Below are 16005 nucleotides of genomic sequence, written 5' to 3'. Positions count from 1 at the left end.
CATCTCCATAACTTTAATAAATCACTGAGCTTTGTGAGCAAATATCGAGCATCTGGGAATGTCTCCCCGTGATGTTACAAGCATATTCCCAATGAACACTGCAATTTAATTTTAGTCACTGAACACATTATATTGAGTACTGAGCATTTAAAGTCAATGAGGAGTGCACATCAGATCATGTCACCACTAGTCTCACATCAGAGGTCTCCTCTCTGAACAGATCTTCTCAAGCGTTGGACATAACGCCTGGAATGACAAGTCTGCATCCATTGCCTTAGAGCTACCGACATCAGAAGTACCAGGCGTGTACCTCCTGGGACTAGGTGAGCACATCGACTCAGATGTACTCGGTGACCTCAGTGATATAGCTGCCGGATGAGGTTACTGGTTACTGGTTATCGGTTCTTCGGCCTGTTCTTAGGCTTCTGTACCTTCCCAGTATCTTCTCATCTGGTCCATGTGTGTCACTCTCCCTGCAGAACCAATCGGTACCCTGTACCTCAGTAGACCTTTCACAACGCGGCCTCTAATCCGTTTTTCTCCTTTCCTCTCCCGGTAGTCTCGAACTAAGCAATGTGTATTGACTTGAAATTCCAGTGGTTTTCCTCAATGTTTCTTTGGGGCACGGTTGGCCCAGTCGTCTAATGCGCCGCGATTCGCTGTGCAGAGTTGCGTCCCTTGGGCACGCCAGAAACCTATGATTGTGGGTTCGAATCCCGGTTCGCCCAAATTATGTTTCTAGGTTTGTCAGCACCATACCTGTGCTCGTGGGTTTCACCGAAGTGGTAAACGTCTGAGACCTGCATCACTTCGGGCTTTCCTCCCACATTAAGCTGACACGCCGTGATATAACTGGAATACTGTTAAAAGCGGCGTTAAACCCAACTCACTCACTCACTAAATGTTTCTTCCCATCATGTGTCTCTTTCTGTTTCGGTTTTTAAAACAAATATTGTGGACTTCGTCAGGTCCTGACGTGCACTCAAGTGTTAACTTGACGATCGAGGATCAATTTTGCAGGATCCTGTAACACGGCGTTGCTTTGCAGTTGAACTTGAAGTTTGACACCCACAGAAGGGTTGGTGATGTATCTGGCCCTTCTTGATACACGTCGTGTTTCGTCAGTGCCAACTTGGCAATCTGTATGACACCTTAAGCCTGTCCACTCGAAGATGGGTAATACAGTTGGGTCGTGTAAGTATTGATGTAATTCTTTTTTTTGGTGGAAATGTCCTACCCGTTTCTGCTGTGAATTTGAGCCCGTTATAAGATACAACTTCTGTTCACCCATAAGCAGCCATGAGCCCTCTCAGGTCATCTATCGTCTTGATTGAAGTTGTGGATGTCATACTGGCTTTTGTATCCATTTCCATCGACTACAACTAGGAACCTACTGCTGCTGCATTCTCCGGGATATAAGAGTATGTAGATCGTTTACTATATACTGTTAGGGTAAGTACAGGGATGCAACGGTACAACTGGATGTTCGCTGTGGCTGATTTGGAATATTTCACATCCTTTAACAGTGCTTTCAATATCTTTACGCAATCCGGGGTACCATAAATAGCTTTTAGAAATGCATTTTGACGATTCCAGTGTGTCTGCATTTTGCATCCGGAAATCTTCTTGGAATGATAACCCTTACCCCCTCTGACTTGGTGAATGCATGTCATCGATCCCAATTGCGTGGACCGATGCTCATGATGTCAATCACTGGATTGTCTGGTCCAGACTCGTTTATTTACAGACCACCGTCAAATATCTGGAATACTGCTGAATGCGGCGTTAAACAACAAACAAACAAACATTATTCAATTTAATAACATGTACGAGGTGTATTATTTTCCCTTGAAGAAAGGCAATGCTGACGTCACAATACAACGCCCTATTCAAGTACGGGAAACGTAGTGTGAAGAATTTCCACAAAACTACAAAAATGCATAGATATAATACACACTACCACTACTATTACTACGACGACTATTACTACCAACCGATACCTACAACTACTACTGTTACACATAAATATAAGACCGCCTCCGTGGTCTAGTGGTAGAGCGTTCGCCCGGAGAGGGAAAGGTCCGGGGTTCGATCCCCGGCCACGTCATATAAGAATACGTTAAAAGATGGTAATTGTTGTTACCCTGTCTGGCGCTCGGCATTAAGGGGCTAATACAAGAACTGGTCGGCTTGGAGTCAGTTTTCTGTGTCTAATGTATTCATTTTAAACTGTAAAGCACTGCACTATAAATCGACATCAGCCCGGACCAGTACAAGCAGACACACACACACACACACTGAAACACACCTGCATGCACGTCGCTATACACGTACAATGATCTTGGACACGACGTTTAACGCCATTTCACCCCACCTCACCTCACCACATAAAAATAGCAGTGCTACTACTGCTACTGCCGCTACTGCTACAGAATGCTACAGCGGCTATTGTCGCTATTACAGCTACTACTACTAGTACTGCTACGTCTGCTACGACTCCTACTGCTTTTACTAAAATCTAGCCCAGAATACTCAAGACGCAAGAGATAAGAAGGCAAGCATCACACACGTGTCTACTGAATCAAGTGGGTAAGTGTCCCTCATCACATATATTGCCTTGACTGTCGCTATTTTAACAATTTTAACAATCTAAAAATAACACACGTCAAACCACTCCACTACATTTGCATTTAATCTTCCACATGCATTTGCATTGTTTTACATTTTGAAAACAAATTTGACGGCAATTATTTCTGATGGCGAGAAAGGCAGACGCCATACATTTCCACATAATGAATTATGAATCCTGGACATGAACTCCCTGATTTTAGTGCACGTGTGATGGCACGTGAGTGTAGGATGATGACAGTGCAATGTAAAATACATCTTAACCCTCTCATTTGTAGTCAAATAGTAACTAAAGGACAGGAGCTTAAATGAAGAATGTCAGCTTCGGGTATAGGGCATCACCTACAGGGGAAGGATGGCATATGCATAGATTTGACGTTCCCCTATGCGACAGGGTGTCTCCAAAAACATATTTGCAAAGAAATCACGTCAGCTGTAAAGAAAGGGTGTCAGCCTCGGCGAAAGGGCGTCTTTAGAAAAATGACTTTGGAACTTGATTTCTGTCAAGGAACATTGTTGACCTGTTTCTCGATACCATTCACAGTTGTACGGGTATACCACAATGGTAAATCACATTTTATAAAAAAAAACCCCAATAAGGTAGACCTTTTAATCAGTGACAATGTTGTCAAGGAGGATTTAATCGTTGCATATCAAAATTATATTCAATAAGGTAACACTACACCTCAAGGTAATGAAACATTTTCCGATTTATTGAGATGCGGATGATGACAATTGGATTTGATTTAACAAAAGAACAAACGTTTTCAAAACGCCACAAAAAAGGGAGAAAACAGTCGCGGAAACACAGCAAACTTGAGGCCCGAAACAGAGCTATAATACCCGAATCAAATACACCACCATCGAATACTAGTAACCATTTCTTGTTTGTTGCATATTTGGCCATCATAAAAAAACTATGTATAAGTGTTCTTTGTCCGGCGTTTTAATTGAACAATAAAAACAATTTTTTTTTTGAAAGATTGAAATAAATGGATAGCAGTTTCTTTTTGTAGGTTTAAATTTAGTCAGTGAGTGAGTGAGTGTTGTTTTACGCCGAAGTCATTCTAGCCAGAGTTGAAATGGTTAATATGGAGAAGTATGTTAACAGTCCGCCTCCAGTTCGCTCCTTCACTACAGCCTTTCTCCGTGTGCAACGCCTGAGACAGTTCGAACATTAATGATGACATGTTCAACTGAGACGCTCTGGTTAACCTTTAGTAATTCTGTTACAGACGTATATTGGATGCCAATCATTTACGGAGAAGTACAGGTGTTTCAATTTACGATAGCTACAAAATAAAGTGACACCTTGAAGAATTTGTCAGTGCCAACATCCTGTAATAGCCATTGGTCTTCAACTGAGTGACATGTCGTATCGTCCTTAGTATCCAATTAGAATATATACTACCGTCATAAGATAAGGGAACTGATGAAATCACAGCAAAGATGTAATGGCGATTATTAGTTGCGGGGGTGTAGATCAATAAATGGTGTGTCCACCATGTTGGACTTAACATGCACGACAACCCTGGCAGCACAATGTCGAATAACCTACAGTACGTGTGGTTTCCCTTGGTATTGCTCGCCATTCCGCCTGAAGAGCTATGTAAGCTGGGCCATGTTTTGTTTGCACGTGCACCTCGTGTTGTTAATGCATGATGTAAAATGTCATTGTGATTAGATGTTGCGTTCACATGCAACAGTAACGGTTTTGTAAATGTCCTACTTAACGATAGCCACTCGTACATTCAAATAATTTGTTTCCTTTATTTTTGGTCAGTAGTATATAGATGTAATCACATGGGTGAAATGTGAAATGTTTGTTCATCTTTGGAATGTTTTTTGTATATACTCTGCAAAGGAAAAAAGAAAAGTAGTTAAATCTTACAGTGTTGCAGACATCCACACAAAGTTGACATCCATAAATTCTCTTCCTTATATGTATGACTTCTAAATGCTATTCAATCTCTTGAAACCTGATGAAGAAGTAAACATATACTCCGAAACGTTGTATTCCTCAGAATGAAGAAGTTGACATGCATTGATTTTCTTCCTTTTGTGTACCACGTTTAAATGCCACCAAAAGACTTTTTTTTATAGTTGTTCTTTACAAATCTTCCCTGAGATAGAATTTGTCGGTGCACGTAGGTAGCGGAGTCATTACTCACTGACTGGATTAATTTATCTGTCGATATGTTTTCATAATGTTCACATCGGGAGCATATACTTCAGGTGACTTTATCTTTCTATGCTGTGCGTTCAAAGTAGAGGAATCAAAGCGCGAATGAATGTAGCTTTACACCGCAGGCATCAATAGTACAGCCTTATCGCGAAGACGGGTAAATAATCGAGTCTGGACCATACACACCAGGTCATGAGTAATGATCCACGTCATCGGGGCACGAGGACAGGTCATCAGCCAAATGACGTAATCTGACCAACCGATCCCCATTTAGTCAGTCTTGGCCACAAAATAGATTTGTTTGTTGTTAAACGCCGCATTATTTTGTGTATTATTTTCATTTGAAATTTTGATAATCCTTAAGTAGCTCTCGCACTTTGCCGAGGAGGTTGCAATTGCCGAGCTCTCCCGAGCCTTACTCGGTCAGGACTCGGGAAGAGACTACATATTTTCGAGTATCATACGAGTACGCTACGAGTGTATTACGAGCCTCATAGGAGTCCAATAGGAGTCTAATAGGAGTCTATTAAGAGTTGCATACGAGCACAACGATCTCGATACGAGCTGTGCGACTTTGGTACGAGGTGGCTACGAGCTGCTAAATAATTCGGCGGGAATTTGTCACATGATGTAACATGGAGGCTCGTAGAGCTCGTATTCGACTCGGTCAACTCGGCAATAAATTTTGCAGACGATCCTCATACGAGTTTTTTACGAGCACCACGAGGTCGCCACGAGGGTACTACGAGTAGGACGAGTGTGTTACGAGTTTGTTAGGAGTTGGCTGGCCGCCCGAGTGTTTTGAGCAGTTCGACCGAGTTTAGTACAACGTAGCTACGAGCTCCATACGAGTACTCCCAAGTCAGCTCGGGTCTATACTCGGGACGCAACTCGGCAAAGTGTGAGAGCCCCTTTACTGACATTATAATAACACATGTATGTATTTATTAAAGTATTTAACTTGACTATCGTAGAAACAAAGGTTTGTTATTATTTAATAGGAAATTTGTGTCGAAATTTCAAAATCGATTACATTGTATAAAATGGTTAAAAACATAATATGGTTTTTTTCTGGAAACTCAACTGGTGAAGAAGCACAACATGCCTATAGTAACACAACTAGCAACAACACAATTACATACATGATTATAGAATGTTTACTGAAGAAAGTATAAACGTTTAAAACTGTTTCCTAATAATATCCATGAGTAAAGTAGTAACTCATTTCTAATAATAACATATTTGGCCCATGTGACTAAATAAGCAAGAACCCTTTCGGTTGAGTGTATATTATTTATTTATCAGCATCACAGCCCAAACGACAATACCACACTGCAAAAATGAGTTTATGTCCTAGATACAAATCTAAGCACGTTCCTTGTCCCATAATGTTGACGCGGCAAGGGTATAAAAAAGTTTAGGGTTGTGCTCAACAGCTAACCGTGTTTAGGTCAAAATGTAGGGGGGGGGGGGGGGGGGGGGGGCGGGGGGGGGGGAGGGGGGATATATCAAACCAAACCACCCTTCCTGAGGGGAGGGGGGTGGGGGGTATTGGGTCTGGTGGGGTGGGGTCGGGGTCGGGGATGCTTGTTACTTAGAGACATTGGGTGTTTATTGTAGTTATCAGAATTACATTCATTGACAGCTTCCATTTTCTGTAGAGAAAAACTATTCGTAAAACAGCAACAACGCGTTCATGAACACAACACTTTTATAGACTCGGCCGTATACGAACATTCAGCGTCTCGATTTGTAATTCTACACGCTACCACCTGCGTTACGGAATCAACTTTCTTATTTTCCATTATCTTAGATTATTTTAGGATTATCATGATAATATTGTCCCAAGTTCCTTGTACATCCTAGTGGTTTATGTGTTATGCAAGTGCCTGTGAATCTGATTGCACATCTTATTTCAATATGTAGGATACATTTGACAATATATGACTTTAATAATGCCCAATGATAAGCCCTTAAGATAAATGTGTAAACATGTTTAGATTATTAGTATAATACACAATGATATGCACTTTGCCGTCACATATTTAAACAGGTTTAAATTCTCAAACTCTAGCTTGTTTCATGCGTTTGGTCTCTAAACGTGTTTAGATAGAATATGCGAAAAATGTATTCCGTTTAGGACTGTAACATATTTCTGAACACAGTTAGATCTTGTATATGTTTACATTCTAAACAAATTCATTACAGTGCAACCCAGACTCAACGACAATTTGATGATTTAACATCATTACCAACAGTTTTAATCAAAATGTAGAGCATTTTAAAATGTATATTTTACTAACAATGCATAGCATGCATAAAACATAAGCTTGTGTAACTACTCCGTGTCCGTATCACTAGGATGTGATGACACATGAACTGGTACGTGGAATAAAAAAAATCATTTAACGAGGCATGGGAACTGTCTTCATTGAAACGATGAATTGTTCAGCAGTTATTCAATTAGAAATGTGGTCTTTACAAAGTGATATTAATTCCTTTTCAGAATTCCCAAGCGGCACACAGTTCGGCTGTTGACACACTCGACACCTCTTTGAATATTGACAGGCATGCATAATCTTGTTAGGTTATACCCTACGTGGATATAGTAACTAATATTGATAATATAGTCATACAGGGAAGAAATAATCAAGAGCATGTTCGGTTGGGGATTTGCAGGAACCGTCATATTCGTCAGAGATAATTGTTTCGAAATCTTCATTAATAAGATCGGTTTAGCCTCACTTTGCCACCAGGCCACCAGGGATTAATAGTAGCAATGTTTATACAAGCATGGGGGCCATATCAAAGTCACCAAATACTGAACTGAGTTCACCCCCTCAATTAATGTCAAAAGTGTTCACTGGCAATATTGGTGAGCGAGTTTTCTTATTTGTTGATTAATTACTGATTAACGATCAACGTTCAGTTTGTAGATCCTGCTATATAAGAAGGTTAATTTTCAGTTCATTCACTGCAAAATGGCAAATGCACAGGTGGATATTCAGTTCATTCCCAACAGTCGTGGTGGCAGAAGCCTTGTATATCAAGGTTATAAGTATCGTGTGAAGAGGACCAGAGGTACCAGCATCCACTGGAAGTGTTGCTAATCAACATGCCCAGCTACCATCAACACATCGAACGACTTCATCACCACAGTCAACAACATCCACAACCATGACGCAAACCATACCAAAGTTGCTGTTGATAAGTTTGTCGCCTCAGTGAAGAACATGGTTTAGAAGGACAACAGATCCATTCCTTCAATCTACCTCTCAGAGTTAAATGGTATGCATGAGTTGAGCCTACCTCTTATTATAATGTCCATAATTTTATTTACTAAATATTTCAAAGATTTCAAACACTTGTAATGTGTATTTGTGTCTTAAAACTTATTGTCTTATTTAACTTAATCTGGGTTTTGTCTGATTTTAGAACTGCGGAGAGATGAAGCAGATGTGATAGCAGCAGCGCCAACCTTCTACAGCGTCCAATCCAGTCTCTACCGTGCCAGGGCCAAGGAACTTCCGCCTCTACCACGTCAACGCTCGGAGACATCTATACCAAGAGTGAGTGAGTGAGTGAGTGAGTGAGTGAGTGAGTGAGTGAGTGAGTGAGTGAGTGAGTGAGTGAGTGAGTGAGTGAGTGAGTGAGTGAGTGAGTGAGTGAGTGAGTGAGTGAGTGAGTGAGTGAGTGAGTGAGTGAGTGAGTGAGTGAGTGAGTGAGTGAGTGAGTGAGTGAGTGAGTGAGTGAGTGAGTGAGTGAGTGAGTGAGTGAGTGAGTGAGTGAGTGAGTGAGTGAGTGAGTGAGTGAGTGAGTGAGTGAGTGAGTGAGTGAGTGAGTGAGTGAGTGAGTGAGTGAGTGAGTGAGTGAGTGAGTGAGTGAGTGAGTGAGTGAGTGAGTGAGTGAGTGAGTGAGTGAGTGAGTGAGTGAGTGAGTGAGTGAGTGAGTGAGTGAGTGAGTGAGTGAGTGAGTGAGTGAGTGAGTGAGTGAGTGAGTGAGTGAGTGAGTGAGTGAGTGAGTGAGTGAGTGAGTGAGTGAGTGAGTGAGTGAGTGAGTGAGTGTTGTTTTACGCCGAAGTCATTCTAGCCAGAGTTGAAATGGTTAATATGGAGAAGTATGTTAACAGTCCGCCTCCAGTTCGCTCCTTCACTACAGCCTTTCTCCGTGTGCAACGCCTGAGACAGTTCGAACATTAATGATGACATGTTCAACTGAGACGCTCTGGTTAACCTTTAGTAATTCTGTTACAGACGTATATTGGATGCCAATCATTTACGGAGAAGTACAGGTGTTTCAATTTACGATAGCTACAAAATAAAGTGACACCTTGAAGAATTTGTCAGTGCCAACATCCTGTAATAGCCATTGGTCTTCAACTGAGTGACATGTCGTATCGTCCTTAGTATCCAATTAGAATATATACTACCGTCATAAGATAAGGGAACTGATGAAATCACAGCAAAGATGTAATGGCGATTATTAGTTGCGGGGGTGTAGATCAATAAATGGTGTGTCCACCATGTTGGACTTAACATGCACGACAACCCTGGCAGCACAATGTCGAATAACCTACAGTACGTGTGGTTTCCCTTGGTATTGCTCGCCATTCCGCCTGAAGAGCTATGTAAGCTGGGCCATGTTTTGTTTGCACGTGCACCTCGTGTTGTTAATGCATGATGTAAAATGTCATTGTGATTAGATGTTGCGTTCACATGCAACAGTAACGGTTTTGTAAATGTCCTACTTAACGATAGCCACTCGTACATTCAAATAATTTGTTCCCTTATTTTTGGTCAGTAGTATATAGATGTAATCACATGGGTGAAATGTGAAATGTTTGTTCATCTTTGGAATGTTTTTTGTATATACTCTGCAAAGGAAAAAAAACAAAAGTAGTTAAATCTTACAGTGTTGTCGACATCCACACAAAGTTGACATCCATAAATTCTCTTCCTCATATGTATGACTTCTAAATGCTATTCAATCTCTTGAAACCTGATGAAGAAGTAAACATATACTCCGAAACGTTGTATTCCTCAGAATGAAGAAGTTGACATGCATTGATTCTCTTCCTTTTGTGTACCACGTTTAAATGCCACCAAAAGACTTTTTTTTATAGTTGTTCTTTAAAAATCTTCCCTGAGATAGAATTTGTCGGTGCACGTAGGTAGCGGAGTCATTACTCACTGACTGGATTAATTTATCTGTCGATATGTTTTCATAATGTTCACATCGGGAGCATATACTTCAGGTGACTTTATCTTTCTATGCTGTGCGTTCAAAGTAGAGGAATCAAAGCGCGAATGAATGTAGCTTTACACCGCAGGCATCAATAGTACAGCCTTATCGCGAAGACGGGTAAATAATCGAGTCTGGACCATACACACCAGGTCATGAGTAATGATCCACGTCATCGGGGCACGAGGACAGGTCATCAGCCAAATGACGTAATCTGACCAACCGATCCCCATTTAGTCAGTCTTGGCCACAAAATAGATTTGTTTGTTGTTAAACGCCGCATTATTTTGTGTATTATTTTCATTTGAAATTTTGATAATCCTTAAGTAGCTCTCGCACTTTGCCGAGGAGGTTGCAATTGCCGAGCTCTCCCGAGCCTTACTCGGTCAGGACTCGGGAAGAGACTACATATTTTCGAGTATCATACGAGTACGCTACGAGTGTATTACGAGCCTCATAGGAGTCCAATAGGAGTCTAATAGGAGTCTATTAAGAGTTGCATACGAGCACAACGATCTCGATACGAGCTGTGCGACTTTGGTACGAGGTGGCTACGAGCTGCTAAATAATTCGGCGGGAATTTGTCACATGATGTAACATGGAGGCTCGTAGAGCTCGTATTCGACTCGGTCAACTCGGCAATAAATTTTGCAGACGATCCTCATACGAGTTTTTTACGAGCACCACGAGGTCGCCATGAGGGTACTACGAGTAGGACGAGTGTGTTACGAGTTTGTTAGGAGTTGGCTGGCCGCCCGAGTGTTTTGAGCAGTTCGACCGAGTTTAGTACGACGTAGCTACGAGCTCCATACGAGTACTCCCAAGTCAGCTCGGGTCTATACTCGGGACGCAACTCGGCAAAGTGTGAGAGCCCCTTTACTGACATTATAATAACACATGTATGTATTTATTAAAGTATTTAACTTGACTGTCGTAGAAACAAAGGTTTGTTATTATTTAATAGGAAATTTGTGTCGAAATTTCAAAATCGATTACATTGTATAAAATGGTTTAAAACATAATATGGTTTTTTTCTGGAAACTCAACTGGTGAAGAAGCACAACATGCCTATAGTAACACAACTAGCAACAACACAATTACATACATGATTATAGAATGTTTACTGAATAAAGTATAAACGTTTAAAACTGTTTCCTAATAATATCCATGAGTAAAGTAGTAACTCATTTCTAATAATAACATATTTGGCCCATGTGACTAAATAAGCAAGAACCCTTTCGGTTGAGTGTATATTATTTATTTATCAGCATCACAGCCCAAACGACAATACCACACTGCAAAAATGTGTTTATGTCCTAGATACAAATCTAAGCACGTTCCTTGTCCCATAATGTTGACGCGGCAAGGGTATAAAAAAGTTTAGGGTTGTGCTCAACAGCTAACCGTGTTTAGGTCAAAATGTAGGGGGGGGGATATATCAAACCAAACCACCCCTCCTGAGGGGAGGGGGGTGGGGGGTATTGGGTCTGGTGGGGTGGGGTCGGGGTCGGGGATGGTTGTTACTTAGAGACATTGGGTGTTTATTGTAGTTATCAGAATTACATTCATTGACAGCTTCCATTTTCTGTAGAGAAAAACTATTCGTCAAACAGCAACAACGCGTTCATGAACACAACACTTTTATAGACTCGGCCGTATACGAACATTCAGCGTCTCGATTTGTAATTCTACACGCTACCACCTGCGTTACGGAATCAATTTTCTTATTTTCCATTAACTTAGATTATTTTAGGATTATCATGATAATATTGTCCCAAGTTCCTTGTACATCCTAGTGGTTTATGTGTTATGCAAGTGCCTGTGAATCTGATTGCACATCTTATTTCAATATGTAGGATACATTTGACAATATATGACTTTAATAATGCCCAATGATAAGCCCTTAAGATAAATGTGTAAACATGTTTAGATTATTAGTATAATACACAATGATATGCACTTTGCCGTCACATATTTAAACAGGTTTAAATTCTAAAACTCTAGCTTGTTTCATGCGTTTGGTCTCTAAACGTGTTTAGATAGAATATGCGAAAAATGTATTCCGTTTAGGACTGTAACATATTTCTGAACACAGTTAGATCTTGTATATGTTTACATTCTAAACAAATTCATTACAGTGCAACCCAGACTCAACGACAATTTGATGATTTAACATCATTACCAACAGTTTTAATCAAAATGTAGAGCATTTTAAAATGTATATTTTACTAACAATGCATAGCATGCATAAAACATAAGCTTGTGTAACTACTCCGTGTCCGTATCACTAGGATGTGATGACACATGAACTGGTACGTGGAATCAAAAAATCATTTAACGAGGCATGGGAACTGTCTTCATTGAAACGATGAATTGTTCAGCAGTTATTCAATTAGAAATGTGGTCTTTACAAAGTGATATTAATTCCTTTTCAGAATTCCCAAGCGGCACACAGTTCGGCTGTTGACACACTCGACACCTCTTTGAATATTGACAGGCGTGCATAATCTTGTTAGGTTATACCCTACGTGGATATAGTAACTAATATTGATAATATAGTCATACAGGGAAGAAATAATCAAGAGCATGTTCGGTTGGGGATTTGCAGGAACCGTCATATTCGTCAGAGATAATTGTTTCGAATTCTTCAGTAATAAGATCCGTTTATCCTCACTTTGCCACCAGGCCACCAGGGATTAATAGTAGCAATGTTTATACAAGCATGGGGGCCATATCAAAGTCACCAAATACTGAACTGAGTTCACCCCCTCAATTAATGTCAAAAGTGTTCACTGGCAATATTGGTGAGCGAGTTTTCTTATTTGTTGATTAATTACTGATTAACGATCAACGTTCAGTTTGTAGATCCTGCTATATAAGAAGGTTAATTTTCAGTTCATTCATCCCTAAGTGGACTGCAAGCCCTCCAAAACAAAAATACCAAAAACCGACCTAAATTAATAAATCAAATACTTAAAAGCTCCAACGACCTAACTAAGGCAGGCAAACAAATAACCTTCTTGTGGATACCCGCCCACGTAGGAATATACGGTAATGAAAACGCCGATAAAGCAGCTAAACTATCCCTCAAAATCTCAGAAATAAGCTTAAACTTACCCATCTCAAAATCAGAAATTAAAAGTGTAAACAAGCAAAAAATCACCAAAAAATGGCATAACCTATATCTAAACTCAAATAGCCAAATCAAAAAAGTGCTCAGCAAACCACTAACCAAACCAAAAATTCTCCATCCATCCAAAAAAATCGACAGAGTAATCACTAAACTCCAAACAGGACACACCAACCTAAATAACCACCTAAAATTTTTTAAAAAACACACTACAGGTAACTGCCCACACTGCAAACAACCAGAAACCCCAGAACACGCACTCATCCACTGCACACACTACCTAACACATCGAACCGCATTACAAACCACCCTCAATCTAAACAAGGCTCTAACTCTAGAAGCAATACTAAACCCACAAAATAAACTAGAAAACTTCAAGGCCTTAGGCGTATTCTTAATCAAAACGGAACTAATAAAACGCATCTAAAAACACAATAACTCACCAAATCAAAATCACATAAACAAACAAACATCCACCATACCCAGCTCCCTTAGTTCTCCTCCCCAATCCCATCGGCATCTATTCCAAATCTCAAAATTCCCAAATTCTATATAAGCAACCCCTAAAACCCCCCTCTTGGGTTGCACAGACCACCTTCGCCCCTTTCGGAAACACATTAAATGGCCTGGCCGGGCCCGTGTGCGAAATACGCATCAGTCGGAAAGCGCACGTTAAATCTCCAAAGTAAGTAAGTAAGTAAGTAAGTAAGTTCATTCACTGCAAAATGGCAAATGCACAGGTGGATATCCAGTTCATTCCCAACAGTCGTGGTGGCAGAAGCCTTGTATATCAAGGTTATAAGTATCGTGTGAAGAGGACCAGAGGTACCAGCATCCACTGGAAGTGTTGCTTATCAACATGCCCAGCTACCATCAACACATCGAACGACTTCATCACCACAGTCAACAACATCCACAACCATGACGCAAACCATACCAAAGTTGCTGTTGATAAAGGTTGTCGCCTCAGTGAAGAACATGGTTTAGAAGGACAACAGATCCATTCCTTCAATCTACCTCTCAGAGTTAAATGGTATGCATGAGTTGAGCCTACCTCTTATTATAATGTCCATAATTTTATTTACTAAATATTTCAAAGATTTCAAACACTTGTAATGTGTATTTGTGTCTTAAAACTTATTGTCTTATTTAACTTAATCTGGGTTTTGTCTGATTTTAGAACTGCGGAGAGATGAAGCAGATGTGATAGCAGCAGCGCCAACCTTCTACAGCGTCCAATCCAGTCTCTACCGTGCCAGGGCCAAGGAACTTCCGCCTCTACCACGTCAACGCTCGGAGACATCTATACCAAGAGTGAGTGAGTGAGTGAGTGAGTTTGGTTTAACGCCGCCTTTAACAGTATTCCAGTTATATCACGGCGTGTCAGCTTAATGTGGGAGGAAAGCCCGAAGTGATGCAGGTGTCAGACGTTTACCACTTCGGTGAAACCCACGAGCACAGGTATGGTGCTGACAAACCTAGAAACATAATTTGGGCGAACCGGGAATTGAACCCACAATCATATGTTTCTGGCGTGCCCAAGGGACGCAACTCTGCACAGTGAATCGCGGCGCCTTAGACGACTGGGCCACCCGTGCCCCCTCTATACCAAGACCTCCGGTGGCGACGACTCCCTTCCTTACTTCGCCGCGCCTGTGCCCTGCCTCCCCTGAGACTTTGTGACATTGACGATGTGTGACTAAACGCTCTTTAAGATGCCGACTTATTCAACCCTGCCATCCTCCAGTTTGCAGATTACATGGCAGAAACTTGGGTGGAGGTTCCTGGCCGATCCATATGGAACCGCTTCAACAACGACGGTGCCAGAACAACTAACCACGTTGAGGGCTGGGATGCCAAAATGAATAAAACTGGACATTCCCACCCCAACTTGTTCAAGTTCATCAACATCATCCAGAAAGAACAATCCAATACTGAAATGATCATCAGCCAACTCCGAGCAGGTGGGCGTCAGCCTCCACGTAAGACTGACTGACTGACTGAGTATGGTTTTACGCCGCTTTTAGCAATATTCCAGCAATATCACGGCGGGGGACACCAGAAATGGGCTTCACACATTGTACCCATGTCGGGAATCGAACCCGGTCTTCGGCGTGACGAGCGAACGCTTTAACCACTGGGCTACCCGACCGCCCCTCCACGTAAGAAGAAGTACAGAGAACTAGACCAGCGTCTTCAAAGAGAAAAAGACTTTCTTCTAACTGGCGCCAAAACACCCATTGAGTATCAGTGTCACATCTCATTGAACTGTAAATATGTGTATGAATGTATCTAAATGCTAAATGTAATGTTATTTAATGCTATGATATGAAGTGCTATATAGAAAAAAATAATGAAATTTTTGTGCATATCATGTATCAAAATTTTGAGATGACCCCTTGTGCCTTCTATTGTTTAACCAATTAGCATGCCTACATACTGGGAACAATAGGTGGTGGAAAAGTGAGGAGATCCCATAAGATCACTGCAACCAAGCCTAAAACAGCAATCGATTATTTGACAACACCTATACGCAAAGTTTAAATCAAAATTTAAGTACTTTAAAACGTATATCATAGTTACACTGTGTAGTAAGCATTATACATATGCAAATTACATAATTACATATAATTCCGTATCACTATATCTTGTGTTGACACACAAACTGATTTTTATATTTAAAAAAAACATTTAAAGAGAAATGGGAAACTGTCTACCATAATACGATAAATAGAAAACATATATCTTATTCAGAATAATTTCATTCTAATTCTTGCCAAATTTATATTAATTCCTTTTCATGGTTTCCCTAAGGCACACA

Source organism: Haliotis rufescens, unplaced genomic scaffold (genome assembly GCF_023055435.1).
Source record: "Haliotis rufescens isolate VD_foot unplaced genomic scaffold, xgHalRufe1.0.p SCAF_4, whole genome shotgun sequence".
Taxonomy (NCBI): domain Eukaryota; kingdom Metazoa; phylum Mollusca; class Gastropoda; order Lepetellida; family Haliotidae; genus Haliotis; species Haliotis rufescens.
This window is presented reverse-complemented; position numbering follows the sequence as displayed.